Source organism: Lepus europaeus, unplaced genomic scaffold, assembly GCF_033115175.1.
Source record: "Lepus europaeus isolate LE1 unplaced genomic scaffold, mLepTim1.pri SCAFFOLD_104, whole genome shotgun sequence".
Classification (NCBI taxonomy): Eukaryota; Metazoa; Chordata; class Mammalia; order Lagomorpha; family Leporidae; genus Lepus; species Lepus europaeus.
In genome coordinates, this window is record NW_026909022.1 from 801,281 (window position 1) to 817,500 (window position 16,220).

Below are 16,220 nucleotides of genomic sequence, written 5' to 3' on the forward strand. Positions count from 1 at the left end.
ATCTCCCTCCCTCCCTCCCTCCCTCCCTCCCTCCCTCCCTTTCCTTCCAACACGGCTATCTATCTATCTATCTATCTAGAGCATCCGGAAAAAAAATCACAATTCAAAAATGAATGTTGATTTATTTGGAGGCAGAGCATCAAAAAGTACCAATTCAAACTCTGTCATCTATCTATCTATCTATCTATCATGAGGCAGAATGCCCAAAAAAATCACGATTCAAAAATTTTCCTTCCTTCCTTCCTTCCTTCCTTCCTTCCTTCCTTCCTTCCTTCCTTCCTTCCTTCCAAGGCAGAGTACCAGAAAAATCATGCATCTGGACTCAAAATGGAATCTTTCCTACCAGGATAGCGGAGCCCTTTTGAATCTAAAAGGAAGGTCAGTAGGTGCAGAAATTGAACACTACGTGTTCTAAATCAATCAAGCCATCTTAAGAAATAAGTGCCCCACAGTAGGTGGGACTGGACCAGGTCAAGACATTTTAGCAAGAAGTAGGAAGAGCCCACACTCTGATATAAGATGCTAATGTTCCAAGTGGTATTTTATTTATTTATTTTTTAAGTACTTCTCCAGGGTACCTGTCTTCAGAAATTTTTCTTTCATAAGATCTATTTATTAGGTAGGAAGGAAGGAAGGAAGGAAGATTGCTTTTTTTTTTTTTAGTTATGTATTGGAAACAGTTATAGAGAGGCAGAGACAGAGACAGAGACAGAGTCTTCCATCCCCTGGTTCACCTCCAGATGGCTGCAATGGCCGGAGCCATGCTGATCCAAAGCCAGGAGCCAGGAGCTTCTTCCAGGTCACCCACATGGGTGCAGGGGCCCGAGGAGGACTTGGGCCATCTTCTGCTGCCTTCCCACACCATAGCAGAGAGCTGGATCGGCCCCAATACAGCGCAATCTTTATTTTTAAAAAAAATGTTAAAAGATTTATTTATTTGGGGCGGGCGCTGCAGTGCAGCGGGTTAATGCCCTGGCCTGAAGCACCAGCATCACATAGGAGTGCCATCAGATGGAAGACCTCTCTCTGCCTCTCCTCTCTCTGTGTGACTCTGACTTTCAAGTAAATGAAAAACTCTGAAAAAAAAATAGATCTATTTATTTATTTATTTACTTACTTACTTACTTACTTACTTATTTGAAAGAGTTACACAGAGAGAGGAGAGGCAGAGAGAGTGAGAGAGGTCTTTTGTCTGATGGTTCACTCCCCAATTGGCTGCAATGGCTGGAACTGCGCAGATCTGAAGCCAGGAGCCAGGAGCTTCTTCTGGGTCTTGCATGGGGGGGTGTAGGGGCTCAAGGACTCGGGCCATCTTCCACTGCTTTCCCGGGCCATAACATAGAGCTGGATTGGAAGAGGAGCAGCCGGGACTCAAAACTGGCACACATAGGGGATGCTGGCGCTTCAGGCCAAGGCGTTAACCCGCTGCACCGCAGCAGCGCCGGCCCCCAGTGCAATCTTTCTTAAAAAAAAAAAAAAAAAAAAAAAGAAAGAAAGAAAGAAAGAAAGAAAGAAAGAAAGAAAGAAAGAAAGAAAGAAAAAAAATCTCAAGGGGACTCGGCTCAGCTGTGACTCCGTGATCTGCTAATATGAGATCTATTTCCAGTCCCTCCTCTTCCATTTCCAATCCAGCTCCTTGCTAATTCACCTGGAAAGCCACGGGAAGATTGACCCACTACTTGAACCAGCTGGGAGATGTGGGACAGATGAAACTCCTGGCACCTGCCTCCTGGATTTGCCCTGGCCACCCAGAGCCCATCCAGCAGATGGAAGACCTCTGTTTCTCTCCCAACCCTCAGCCAGTTACCCCATACCTTTTCCACATACATAAGGATAAATTAAATTTAAAAAGAATTGGCTAACTAAGTCTCTGAAAAGGGGGGGGAGGGGGATGGGCTGGCCCTGGGCATAGTAGGTTAAGCATCTGCCAGTGTGTGTGGCTCCATGCTCTGATATGAGATGCTGATGTCCCAAATGGTGTTTTTTTTTTTTTAATTTATTTATTTTTTTGACAGGCAGAGTAGACAGAGAGAGAGAGACAGAGAGAAAGGTCTTCCTTTGCCGTTGGTTCACCCTCCAATGGCCGACGCGGCTGTCGCGTTGTGGCCGGCGCACCGCGCTGATCCGAAGGCAGGAGCCAGGTGCTTCTCCTGGTCTCCCATGGGGTGCAGGGCCCAAGCACTTGGGCCATCCTCCACTGCACTCCCTGGCCACAGCAGAGAGCTGGCCTGGAAGAGGGGCAACCGGGACAGAATCCGGCGCCCCTGGCCGGCGCCGCGGCTCAATAGGCTAATCCTCCGCCTTGCGGCGCCGGCACACCGGGTTCTAGTCCCGGTTCGGGCACCGATCCTGTCCCGGTTGCCCCTCTTCCAGGCCAGCTCTCTGCTGTGGCCAGGGAGTGCAGTGGAGGATGGCCCAAGTGCTTGGGCCCTGCACCCCATGGGAGACCAGGAGAAGCACCTGGCTCCTGCCATCGGATCAGCGCGGTGCGCCGGCCGCAGCGCGCTACCGCGGCGGCCATTGGAGGGTGAACCAACGGCAAAAAGGAAGACCTTTCTCTCTGTCTCTCTCTCACTGTCCACTCTGCCTGTCAAAAATAATAATAATAATAATAATAATAATAATAATAATTAAAAAAAAAAAAAAGAATCCGGCGCCCCGACAGGGACTAGAACCCGGTGTGCCGGCGCTGCAAGGCGGAGGATTAGCCTAGTGAGCCGTGGCGGCGCCGGCCTTGTGTTTTTTGTGTGTTTTTTTTTTTTTTTTTAAGAGCTTCTCCAGAGTACCTGACTTCAGGAATTTTTATTTTGTAAGATCTATTTATTTGAAAGAAAGGAAGGAAAGATAGATTTATTTATTTATTTAAAACACAGAGTTACAGAGAGGCAGAGGCAGAGAGAGGCAGAGTCTTCCATCCCCTGGTTCACTGCCCAGATGGCTGCAATGGCTGGAGCTACGCCGCTCCAAAGCCAGGAGCCAGGAGCTTCTTCCCAGTCTCCCACGTGGGTGCAGGGGCCCAAGGACTTGGGCCATCTTCTACTGCTTTCCCAGGCCATAGCAGAGAGCTGGATTGGCCCCAGTACAGTGCAATCTTTAAAAAAATAATAATAATGATAATAATCTTGGGCTGGCGCGTGGCTCACTAGGCTAATCCTCCACCTTCGGCGCCAGCACACCGGGTTCTAGTCCCGGTTGGGGTGCCAGATTCTGTCCCGGTTGCTAGTCTTCCAGTCCAGCTCTCTGCTGTGGCCTGGGAAGGCAGTGGAGGATGGCCCAAGTCCTCCCTTGGGCCCTGCACCCATAAGGGAGACCAGGAGAAGCACCTGGCTCCTGGCTTCGGATCGGTGCAGCGCGACAGCCGCAGCGGCCCTTGGCGGGTAAACCAACAGAAAAGGAAGACCTCTCTCTCTCTCTCTCTCTCTCTCTCTCTCTCTCTCTCTCTTTTTGACAGGCAGAGTGGACAGTGAGAGAGAGAGGCAGAGAGAAAGGTCTTCCTTTTGCCATTGGTTCACCCTCCAATGGCCGCCGCGGCTGGCGCGCTGCGGCCGGCGCACCTCGCTGTTCCGAAGGCAGGAGCCAGGTGCTTATCTTGGTATCCCATGGGGTGCAGGACCCAACCACTTGGGCCATCCTCCACTGCACTCCCTGGCCATAGCAGAGAGCTGGCCTGGAAGAGGGGCACCGGGACAGAATCCGGCGCCCCGACCGGGACTAGAACCCGGTGTGCCGGCGCCACTAGGCAGAGGATTAGCCTGTTGAGCCATGGCGCTGGCCGGAAGGGAAGAAGAAGGAAAAAAAAAAAATCTTAAGGGGGCTCAGCTCAGCTGTGACTCTGTGATCCACTAATATGAGGTCCATTTCCAATCCAGCTCCTTGCTAATTCACCTGGAAAGCAACGGGAAGATTGACCTACTACTTGGGTCCCCGAGCCCAGCTGGGAGATGTGGGACAGATGAAGCTCCTGGCACTTGCCTCCTGGATTTGCCCTGGCCACCCAGAGCCCATCCAGCAGATGGAGGATCTCTCTTCCCCTCCCAACTCTCAGACAATCACCTCATAAACTCTTTCACATAAATAAGAGTGAGTTAATTTTAAAAAAGAATTGGCCAATTAAGTCTCTGAAGGGGGGGGGGGGATTGGGCTGACCCTGGGGCATAGTAGGTTAAGCATCTGCCTGTGGCTCCAGTTTGAGATGGAAGGGCTCTCTGTAACTCTGACTCTCCGGTAAAAAAAATAAAAAAAAAAAAAAAATAAAGATAAAAATATTTCAAAAAAGAATTACTATTATTATTATTATTATTATTATTATTATTATTATTAGGGGGCCTGTGCTGTGGTGTAGCAGGTAAAACTGCCACAAGCAGTGCCGGCATCCCATATGGGCTCCCGTTCAAATCCCATCCCATCCCAGCTGGCTGCTCTCTGCTGTGGTCCGCAAAAACAGTAAAAGGTGGCCCGAGTCCTTCTGCCCCTGCACTCCCACGGGAGACATGGAAAAAGCTCAGGCTCCTGGCTTCGTATTGGTGCAACTCAGGGTGTTTCGACCACCTGGGATGTGAACTGGTGGGTGGGAGACCTCTGCCTCTGCCTCTCTGTAACTGGCTTAACCACACTGGTCCTGTGTGTAGAAATTTGCTGGCATCACAACTTGTATGAATGAAGCAGATTTCATAATATAAAGACACTGCTGGGACTGGCATTGTGGTGCATCAGGTACAGCAGCCGCCTGTGACCCCCCAGCATCTCACATGGGCACCAGTTTGAGCCTTAGCCGCTCCAGTTCCAATCCAGCTCCCTGATAATGGCCTGGGTGGTGGCATCAGAGGATATCCCAAGTCCTTAGGCACCTGGAAGAAGCTCCTGGTTCCTGGGTTCATCGTGGCCCAACCCTGGCCATGGTGGCCATCTGTGGGAGTGAACCTGATGTCTCACATTCTCTCTCCCCCACCCCATCTCTATCTATCTCTATCTCTCTCTCTGTTTTTCACCTTGCACATAAGCAAGCAAATAGGCTAATACAGAAGGATCTGTGAGCAGAGATGCATCTGGCAGCAGCCTCGTATGTTCGGGCCAAAGAACAACTGGTAAGTTAAACATGCCTGTGGATGGGCTCATGGTGGAATACACCAGTGTGGACCTATGCCCAAGAAGAAAAAGAAAAAAATATATACTTGTGCCTTCTTCCTAGTTATAGAATATTCTCTGGATAAGCTAAGATGTTCCAGGGTAGGAGCAAAAGGGCAGGGAGGAAAGCTGTGTTCCTGGCATCCCTGGCCAGTTATTTCACTCCCCTGCCCCGTGCCCTCTTCCTAGGCCAGAGTCAGGGCAGAGGTGCCCATGGGGACAGACATGGGGGGAGGACACACACCCTCCCTGAATGAATCTTGTCTCCTCCAACACCTATCCTGCCACTGTGATGACTTTGCAAGGCACAGCTGAAGAGAGAAACTGGTAGCCTGGCCTTGGGAATCTACTTGCCACACCCACCCACCCTCAATGACTTGGAATCTGCCTCATTCAATTGGCTTCATTCAAATGCAGAAGAAACAGCCCAGAGCTTTTTTCTCTGTGAATGGGTTTCCCTTTCTCTTCTCCTCAGCCGCCTCCCCCCCCCCACCCCCCCCACCCCCGCGCGCCTCAGGCCTTTGTCAGTGAATGGCCAACTTTCCCTGCTCCTCCAGAATGCTGCCTTTCTGGGGCAAAGGTCAGTCAGTCAGTCCCCTTAACGATGACGGCTACCACAGCTGAAACCCTGCCTTGAAGGCTGACATCTTTTTTTTTCTTTACGGCCTGGGGTGTGTTTGCTTGAGATAGAGTGTGCACATGTGTCTTTCAGAGGAGACAGAACCAGTGCAGTGGAATGCCAAGCAGATTCTCTTGCCGTTCTGGAATTCTGGCAGTCACGGGACAGAAGGCTAGCAGGGGATGATTTTGACGACAGACAGACAGACACCTCTGCTGAGCTGTGCTTGCTCTGGGGAGGAGGGACAGATTATGGTCATTCGCCTTTGGGTTTCACGAGCACTTCTCATTCTCCCCCCTGCTTCCCGTGGAAATCCACAGTCCCCCTCCGTGAGCCCAGGGTATCAGTGACCTCACGTGCCTTCTCAGCACCCTAACACAAGAGGTAGTTGGACAAATGTGAAGGAATCGCAGAGGAAGACTTGTTATGGCACGATGAGTGGGCGGGCGAGGTGGGGTTGGGGGCCATAGGGGGATATGGCTGTCGTTGGGCAAATAGGAAGGGTAGTGTCTGACAAATACCCCAAAGTGTTTAGGCTCCTGCTGCGCATGTGGGAGATCTGGATGCAGTCTCTGACCCAGCTCCAGCCTGTGTGTGTGTGTGTGTGTGTGTGTGTGTCCTCCTCTCCCTCCTTATTTTAAAAATAAAAATAGGCCTACAGCAACGAACGTGACCGTGACGTGAGCGTACCAAATGTCATGGAACTGTGCGGTTGAACATGTTTCCGACGGGAGTAGATTTCACACGAGCGAGGAAGTTTTCTGGCTTTGTCGAGTGGGGATGTGAGGGATGTGAAAATCTGACAGTGCAGCCATTTGGAGCATCAGAAAAGAAGCACTGTAAATGACTGTGGGTCCTGTGACAAAGAGTGAAAGGAGATTTTTCAACAATCCATACCCCGGGGGCCGGCGCCGGCTCACTAAGCTAATCCTCCATCTGTGGCGCCGGCACACCAGGTTCTAGTCCCGGTCAGTCGGGGTGCCGGATTCTGTCCCGGTCGCCCCTCTTCCAGTCCAGCTCTCTGCTGTGGTGACCCGGGAGTTCAGTGAAGGATGACCCAGGTCCTTGGGCCCGCACTCACGTGGGAGGCCAGGAGGAAGCACCTGGCTCCTGGCTTCGGATCGACATATATATATATATATATATATATATATATACACATTATACATATAATTATATATAATATGTAATAGACAGCATATTATATAATATATATCACATAATATATTATAATATTTGTAATACATTATATATGATACATATATATAATATAATATGATATATACTATATATTATATAATATATGATACATTATCTTTAATATAATATATTTTGTATAATCATATATTATTATATAATATAATATATTTATAATATATAATTATATATAATATAATATGTATGATATATATTTATATGATGTAATGTGATATATTATATTATTATATATTAAATATTCATATATTTTATTCATATTCATATATTTTATTTTACGTGTATTATATATATATATGTATATGTATATACACACGCATACACAGAGGAAGTCGGTTCTGTCCGCATCCTAAAAGAAGTTCACAGAATTACCTAGTCTGTTATAGTGCGGTGACACAAGATTGGTGCTGCTGCTGTACATGGTCACTCGGATGTTTCGTGTGTCACAGAAATTTTGTCAAAGGCAGCGATAGGACAGATGAGCAGCCGTGGGACAGCCACCACTAGTATGTTCCTTCATTTTGGCGGTGTTGTGAGGGAATTTGCAAAGGTGGGCATGTTGTAGAGAGCTGTAGTTTGAAGAGGTGGGGAGTGAAACCAGCAGATGGAAGCAATCTCTCTTTCTGTGTGTTTCTCTCTACCCCCCCCCCCACACACACTTTACCTTTCCGATTCAGAAATAAATAAATAAATGAATCTTAAAAAACTTGAAGAAATAGGCCGGCGCCGCGGCTCACTAGGCTAATCCTCCGCCTTGCGGCGCCGGCACACCGGGTTCTAGTCCCGGTTCAGGCACCGATCCTGTCCCGGTTGCCCCTCTTCCAGGCCAGCTCTCTGCTGTGGCCAGGGAGTGCAGTGGAGGATGGCCCAAGTGCTTGGGCCCTGCACCCCATGGGAGACCAGGAGAAGCACCTGGCTCCTGCCTTCGGATCAGCGCGGTGCGCCGGCTGTAGCGTGCCGGCCGTGGCGGCCATTGGAGGGTGAACCAACGGCAAAGGAAGACCTTTCTCTCTGTCTCTCTCTCTCTGTCTCTCTGTCTCTCTCTCTCTCTCTCTCTCTCACTATCTGCCTGTCAAAAATAAATTTAAAAAAAAAAAACTTGAAGAAATAATGTGTGATGTGTGGTGGGCGTTCGGATCAACGGTTAGAGTTTTCGGCATGGGGTGCTCCCGTTTCATGCAGTGGACATGGGTTCGATTCCTGACTCTCCTCTGATTCAAGCTTTCTGCAGGGGCATGGGCATGCCCTGGGAGGCAGCAGGTGAGGTTTCAAGTACTTGGCTCCCTGACATCTATGTGTGGGGATCGTTAGAAAGCCCCATGGTGAAAAAATAGAGTCAGACGCTATTGGGTGTGAGTGATGGGAACTGTCAGTGCTGCACGCCAGAATCTCCACTGGTGGGGAGCTAGAGTAAAAAATCCAATCCAGGTACTCCAGTGGGAGAGGTGGATCATCTTAATGATTAGTTGAAGATAGTTGAAGATTCCATCCCACAATCCATCACTTTCTTTTCACTTTTTAATGGATTACATACTTATTGGAGAGGCAGCATTACAGAGACAGGGAAGGAGAGAAGGAGGAGGAGGAGAATGAGAGAAGAGAGAGAGAGAGAGAGAGAGAGAGAGAGAGAGAGAGAGAGAGAGAGAGAGAGATGCGAGCATTGTGGGGCATCTGGTTAAGCTGGATCAGTCCTGCCTGGACCAGGTGGCACTCAAACCCATGCTGCTGTGGGATGCCAGCATTGCAGGCAGAGGCTTGAGACCAAGGAACCGCTTCCTAGGCCCCTGAGGTTGCCACTGCCTGCGATGCCAGAGTCCAACTCCCTGCTAATGTGCTTGGGAAGATAGCAAAAGATGGCCTGAGTGCTTGGGCCCCTGCACCTATACGGGAGACCTCGATGAAGTTCCAAGCTCCTGGGTTTGGCCTGGCCCAGCCCAGGCTGTTGTAGTTCCATTTGTGGGAGTGAGCCGACTGTCTCTGTAACTACCTTTCGAGTAAATCAATACATCTTTCTGTGTAAAGAAAAGAAGGAGAACCTGGTTGGTGACAGACATCTTTGAGACTACCGGTTATTTTTAAGCAGGAGGTTTCTGGGAATAAAGCGGATACTGTCGATAGCCCTACCTGGACTCTCTTTGGACAGGTCTCTGTGGATGTGGAGTCGATGGGGAAGGAGGGAGGCAGGTAAGGAAGGAGGGAGGATTCAGTGTGAAATTTCTGCTTCCCTTCGTCTTCACCGGGCCCTCACTCCGCGCGAGCCGAGCCGAGCCGAGCTGAGTCTCTCTTGCCTGAGGCTCGCGCACCACCTAGCGGCCACAGTATTGAACACGGGTTTGGTGAGGCAGAGCTAAGATGGAGTCACAACTTCCAGGGCCAGCGGGCGGTTGGGGGTGGGGGCTTGTTTGGCGCAGGCTGGGTGCGGAGCGCCTTTGGACTTCCTCCTTTGGAAGCTGCTGGCGTGCCTTTGGATGGGGCTGGCCCATCTGAGACTGGAGACTGGGGTCGGTCGGTCTCCCTCCCCACCCCCACCCGCCCCGAGTCTCCCCTTCTTCACCTGGAAAGGTGGAAGAAGAAAGTTGTTTGTTCTGAACGACATCGACCCCGGATTTTGTCCCCATAGGAAACCGTAGACACGACTGCCCTGTGGATTTTCTGACTTGGGTGCCTGGATTCAAAAAGAAAGAAAGAAAGAGAGAGAGAGAGAGAGAGAGAGAGAGAGAGAGAGAGAGAGAGAGAAAGAAAGAAAGAAAGAAAGAAAGAAAGAAAGAAAGAAAGAAAGAAAGAAAGAAAACTAGTGTCTGGGTCTTCTTCTCCCTTAAGGAGACTATGGCCCAGACCTGACCTCTAATTTGATCAGGCAACCCCCCTCTCGCCCGTGCTTTGGTTCCCTTGACTGAATTTTTCTCATTGTCCTCCGTGCCTGCGGCTTTGGCTGCCACGTGTAGAGAATGATATCTACCCCAAAAGGAAGGCCTCAAAGGCCGCCTGAGGAGCGATGTTTCTCTGTGATCTACTTCTATCTGTTGCTCCTCATCTTCCCCCCCAGTCCCAGGGGAGCGAGCCTTGGGAGCCAGAAGACTTCTTCTCCCAGGTGGGTTCCAGAGACCTGACATCCCTCCCTGCCCTGGTGTTCCAGGGTGGGTGGTCAAGCTGCAGTCAAAATGTGTGTATGGTGCACTGGTTTATTTTGGTATGTCATTGTGACAGACTCACAGACACACACACACATGCGCGCGCACACACACACGTAGCTCTGAAGGGCTCTCTCCATCTCCACACACACGCATACACGTACACACAGGTCTGACTGGGTGTGTTGTTTCTCTGGAACACTTGGAAGGCCATTTTAGGGGCAGTGCCTTCCCAGGCACAGAGGAGAGTGGATGAGAACTTCTCAGGAGCAAAACCCCTCTTGGAATGGGAGGGTGAGTGGTGCTGCGGTGTCTCTTGGGGTGCGGTGGCTGGCTCTCCCCTGCTTCTTTCTGTGCCTCACCGGAGGGAGCAGAAGCTTCTTGTGGGCTGAGCTGGATCCTGTGTGCCCAGACGCTGCTCACTGTGCAGCCATTTCTGCTCATGTGCTGGGAAGGGGAAGCCAGGCCAGGCTCCTGTCCTGTTTCCCAGAGACCCAGTCTGCTCTCTTCCTCCTCTGACCCCTACCTGCTGATGGGGAGCAGAGTAAAGTGCTCGCTCTCTCTCTCTCCCTCTCCTTGCTCTCTCTGGAAGACTGTCCTCCCTTCTTTCACATCTCTGATCCACTGCCATTCCACCTCCTTTCTGCCCCCAAAAGAGGTCCTTGGCTCCCCTAAGATCTTAGAAGAAAGACAGATAGAGGCCGGCGCCATGGCTCACTAGGCTAATCCTCTGCCTGCGGCGCTGGCACCCTGGGTCCTAGTCCCAGTCGGGGCACTGGATTCTGTCCCGGTTGCTCCTCTTCCAGTCCAGCTCGCTGCTGTGGCCCAGGAGTGCAGTGGAGGATGGCCCAAGTGCTTGGGCCCTGCACCCGTAAGGGAGACCAGGAGAAGCACCTGGCTCCTGGCTTCGGATTGGTGCAGCACGCTGGCCTGGCCGTAGCGGCCATTTGGGGGGGGGGGGTGTGAACCAACGGAAGTAAGACCTTTCTCTCTGTCTCTGTCTCTGTCTCTCTCTCACTGTCTAACTCTGCCTGTCCAAAAAAAAAAAAAAAAAAAAAAAAAAAAAGAAAAAGAAATTTTTTTTCTTATTTTTCTTTTTTTTCTTTTTTGGTTCACCCTCCAATGGCCACCGCGCTGGCTGGCGCACCGCGCTGGTCTGAAGGCAGGAGCCAGATGTTTCTCCTGGCCTATTGAGCCTATTGAGCCGTGGTGCCGGCTAAAAGACAGAAATTTAAAGCTAGCTAGTGGGAGCTAGGCAGCGTTGTGGCACAACAGGTTAAAGACAATGTCAGCGGAAGATGGGCCAAGTAGTTGTGTCCTTGTCACCCACAATGGTGACCCAGATGGAGTTCCTGGCTGCTGGCTTTGGCCTAGCCCAGCCTCAGCTGCTGTGGGCATTTGGGAAATGAATGAGTGGATGGAAGATCTCTCTCTCTCTCTCTCCCTCTCTCTCTCTCCCCCACCACCTCTCCTACCTCTCCTCTCTCCCCCCTCTCTCTATCCTTCTCTTTGTCACTGCATTTCACATAAAAAAGAAAGAAAAATTGCATAAATCAACGTATCTCTCCAAGAAACATAGAAAGCCGGGCAGGTTTGTTGTGCTTCCACCCTGCCTCCCGGTCTTCCAGTGGTGACCCTTCGCATTTCCTTTCAACTCCTGGTGGTGGAAGGAGACACACATCGAGGAGATACTGGGCCATCCTTTATAACAGTACTACCTAGGGAGGGAGGGCGGGCCGTCCCGGCTGGAGACAGTGATTGCATTGAAGAAAGTGAGAGTGTGAGTGTGAGTGTGTGCCTGTGTTCCTGTCTGGCCCAGCTACCAGCTAACGGGAGGCCCTCCCGCTCATCATTGGATGAGATTTCTGGAGAGCCAGGCCTGGAGAAACGTGGCCCAAGGGTGTGTGTGTGTGTGTGTGTGTGTGAGAGAGAGAGAGAGAGAGAGAGAGAGAGAGAGAGAGAGAGAATCTGGAGCTGACTCACGGGCCTGGGACCCAGTGTCATTCCCCATTCACCTTCCTCCCTCGGCCTCCTCTGCCCTGTCCTGCCCTTCATCCCCCCCTTCCTCCCCACCCACCCCCGCCGAGAGAACCAAAGCTCTCTACGGCGATACTCGCGCGCCACCTAGCGACCACAGTATCAGATCGGGCACGGTGGCCGGTGAAAGCCAAAATGGCGCTGGCGACTAAACAGTGTCCTGAGTATCGCGAGGCTTCGGGGTGGAGGCTGCGCAGTGGTTGGGGGCCTGTTTAGCACATGCGCGGTGTGGAGCACAGGCGAGCTTTCTGCTGTGGGGTGGGCGGCGGGGGGGGGGCATTTTTCTCTGGGCTGGGGCGCCGCCGCCGCCGCCGCTGCCGCCGCGCCGCCGCGCTGCCGCGAGAAGGGTGGGGAGCTGGCCGGGGGCGGGGAGCGGGCTGTGACTGGGGGTCGGCTCTTGGGTCCTTGGGCGCCACCCTGGGTGATCTGAGTCCCCTGTGGGTCACCGTTGGCGTCTTTCTTTCTCTTTCTTTCTTTCTTTCTTTCTTTCTTTCTTTCTTTCTTTCTTCCTTCCTTCCTTCCTTCCTTCCTTCCTTCCTTCCTTCCTTCCTTCCTTCTTTTATGTTCTCTTTCTCAGTTTATTCCCTGTTGTCTCTTGCTCTCGTGCTGTTCCCCGCTCGTCCGTGTGTCTGTCCGTCTCCTTCTAGCTTCTTTCTCTTTCTCACGACTTTATTTCTCACTCCCCCTTTGACTTGATATTCTTTGCCCTTTCTTATTTTTTCTTCCCACTTGCTTGCCTTCTCTCTCTCTGTCTCTGTCTCTGTCTCTCTGTCTCTTTCTCTCTCGTCTTTTTAAATCTTCATGCTCTCTCCTCTCTTCCTTATTTTGGTTTCATTTTTGTCTCCCACCTTCCCTCATGTGTTTCCTCTCTTTGTCGTGTCCTCGTGTCCTCACGGTTTTCTTTCTAAACTTCCTCTAAACTTCCATTCCTTCTTTTCCCCATTTTTTACGTTTTCTTTCTCTCTTCTTAGTTTTTGTCTTTCTGTTCGTCCTCCTTTTTTTTTCTTCTTACTCCAATTCTCTCTCTCTCTCTCTCTCTCTCTCTCTCTCTCTCTCTCTCGTGTTCTTTCAATGTTTTCCCCTCTTTTTAATTCTCTCTGCCACTCTCTTGTCTTTTCTTCCTCCTTTCCTTTCCTTCCTTCACCTTTGGGTGGCCAAGTGGACTTTTTAAAGAAGTCTTTAGATTCCCAGGGTCACTGGGAAGAACGCACAGTCCTGAGTGCAACACGATTCTCATCAATTCTTATGTGAATGTGATATCAATACAAAGAGAAGAGGTTCGATGTAGTTCACAGATACAAAAAATAAGAATATGACACACTCCACTCCACTCCACTCCCCCCTCGCCCCCCCCCCCCGTTTTTTAAAACTTCTGTGTAAATAGTGATCTGTGGAGTGTATCCCAGGCAATAGTGAAGCCCATGGATGGCCTCTGCCACAGATGGTGTGCTGCCAGAGGATGAGCCTCCTTCCCGATGCCCCCCTCTCCCTCCCCACACACACCCCGTGAGCCAAGAGAAGACGAAGACCCCCTCCCTGGGGGTCTGACAGGCTGACTCCCGGAGCCAGGTGAGGCCAGACCTGTCTTTGGGAGGCACTTCATGCTCTGAGATTTCCAGCCTGCTGAGTCCCAACCCTCGGCTGTGTGGGCACCTATGCCCCACAGCCTTTGTGGTTATGCAGACACCTGCCCCCGACCCCCTCCACACACTCTCTGCCCCCGGGCAGCCGAGAAACACGTTCTGAGCGTCCCCCTGCCGCCTGGATGCATCCAGCTGGCTGTCCCTTGGTTCCTCGGTGTCGGTTGTTGGACTCCACCTGGTGGCCGCCTTGATATGGCTGTCGCGGGCTCCGGAGCCGGCAAGGGATGACAAGTGGCCGAGGAGCCCGAGACAGAGTGTGACAAAGTCCCTAAGCTGCAGGAAGGACTGTCCCTGCCCTGCTGGGACCTGGGGGCCTGATGTATTGGTCGGAGATTGGGCCTGGAGGATGGCAAGTGAGCAGGCGGAGGCTGTGGAGGGAGGCGGGCGTCGCCTCGCGCCTGAACGTGGCTAGACTGGGGTGGCGCTACTGTTGGCGGGTAGACCAGCACACCCTGTCACACTACGTACTGGTAGTGCTGCTGCCACCACTGCCACCAACTGCAGAGACCGACCGGAGATGTCGATCTGTGGGCGGCAGAGGGAAGGGTGCCTTGGCCTGGGACTTTGTTTTTCCTTTTTTTTTTTTTTTTTTTTCTTTCTTCTTTCTTCGAAGTCCTTCTGCACTTGGGCCTAACCCTAATTACTTGCTACTTGCCACTAAGGAAGGTCTGGACTGTTTTGTTTTTTTGTTTTGTTTTGTTTTGTTTTGTTTTGTTTTTTTCCCCAAAGTCCCCCTTCAGGGAGTGATCGAAGGTCGCTTTTTTTTTTTTTTTTTCCCCCTTTGACAGGCAGAGCGGACAGTGAGAGAGAGAGACAGAGAGAAAGGTCCTCCGTTGCCATTGGTTCACCCTCCAATGGCTGCCACGGCCAGTGCGCTGCGGCCGGCGCACCACGCTGATCCGAAGGCAGGAGCCAGGTGCTTCCTTCTGGTCTCCCATGGGGTGCAGGGCCCAAGCACTTGGGCCATCCTCCACTGCACTCCCTGGCCACAGCAGAGAGCTGGCCTGGAAGAGGGGCAACCGGGACAGAATCCGGCGCCCCGACCGGGACTATAACCCGGTGTGCCGGCGCCCCAAGGTGGAGGATTAGCCTATTGAGCCACGGCGCCGGCCCCTGGGTTGCCTTTTGAGGGCCAGAGGCCAGTCTACTGGAGCCCGTGTGTGTGTGAGTTAAGGATGTAGGTGGCGGGTGGCGGGTGGCGGGTGGCGGGTGGCGGGTGGCATGCTCATGTCCCTATTCCCCCTCCCCCACCCCAGGTCGACCAGGTGGCAGAGGAGTGTGCTCTAACAGAGATGGGTGGCATTTTGGGGACAAGTGACCGGGTCCCCAAGCTCAGAGGTGGCTGTGTCCAGTGCATCAGCCCCGTGCCCTCTCGCGTGGACATTTTTATACTTGGAGTTGTGGTTTTGGACCTGCAGGTAAGTGCTGACACGCTGTTCTCTGGTGACTGTCGCCAGAGAGAGGGGACTCCGGACGTGCGTTGGGGACACGGGGACAAAGTGGGCTTCCAGTGGGCTGGTGCTCGACCGTGCTCCTTTCTGAGAGCCACCTGCTTGGGCTCGCGTGGTGGCTTGTGTGCGTTCGTCCCGGTTGTCCCGCGACGGTGATGCCACCTCCGGCCTATGGTGCCCGAGGGCGGTGGGGGTGAGGCGGGCGTCGGGTCCTCTACCCGCGTGCGCTCCTTGCCGCTGGTGAGCCGATCGCCTGGTGGTTGTGACAACCCTCTGACTGAAAGGACCTCGATGAGGGGTGGCTTCATGCCACACGTGTGCGTGTCAGGCGTTCTCCGCTGGGGTTGTCTACCGCCTGCAGTGGGAGGCGGGGGCCGGCGAGGCTGCAGCGGGCCCCACTGGTGGCTGTCCTTGCCGGGTCGTGCCCCCCGCCCTCACTCCACGTGTTAAAACTCCGAGCTGACTGTGACCGATGTGGTGCTGTGGTGCTCTCCTGGGCCGGACCTAAGCTGCTCCAGATGAGGGACGGCCGTTCATGGCGAACGCTGCCGAGCCTCTCGTTCTGGCCTGCGGGCCCCTCGTTCTGCCTTCCCCACCCGTGGGTGGTGTGTGGGTAGCAGGGGTGCGGAAACCGGCCCGACCTCTGCTGTCCCCGTGCTTTTGCGCGCGGGGGGGGTGCTGGGGTCCTGTGACGTGGCGGGCATCCCTCGCTGTCGCCCTGTCGTGGGCTGTGGCTGTGGAGCCTTGACTCCACGCGAGCCTGTGCGGTGCCCCTGGAGCGGTCCAGGTTGTGCCTCAGGTGCCTGAAGCCGAGTGGTGGTGTTGCTCCTGTCCCCCCAGTGCCCTCTCCCGGGTGTCGCTGCTGTGGCTGCCTCTGGCTGCTGCCTGTGCCCCTTGGGAGTGTTGGGGGGGTCGAGGCGGTAAGAGAAGGGGAGACCCGTGCGTGCTTCGCCTCGCTGGAGGGAGGCTGCCGGTGTCGTGCCGTCCCCACGTGTGTGGG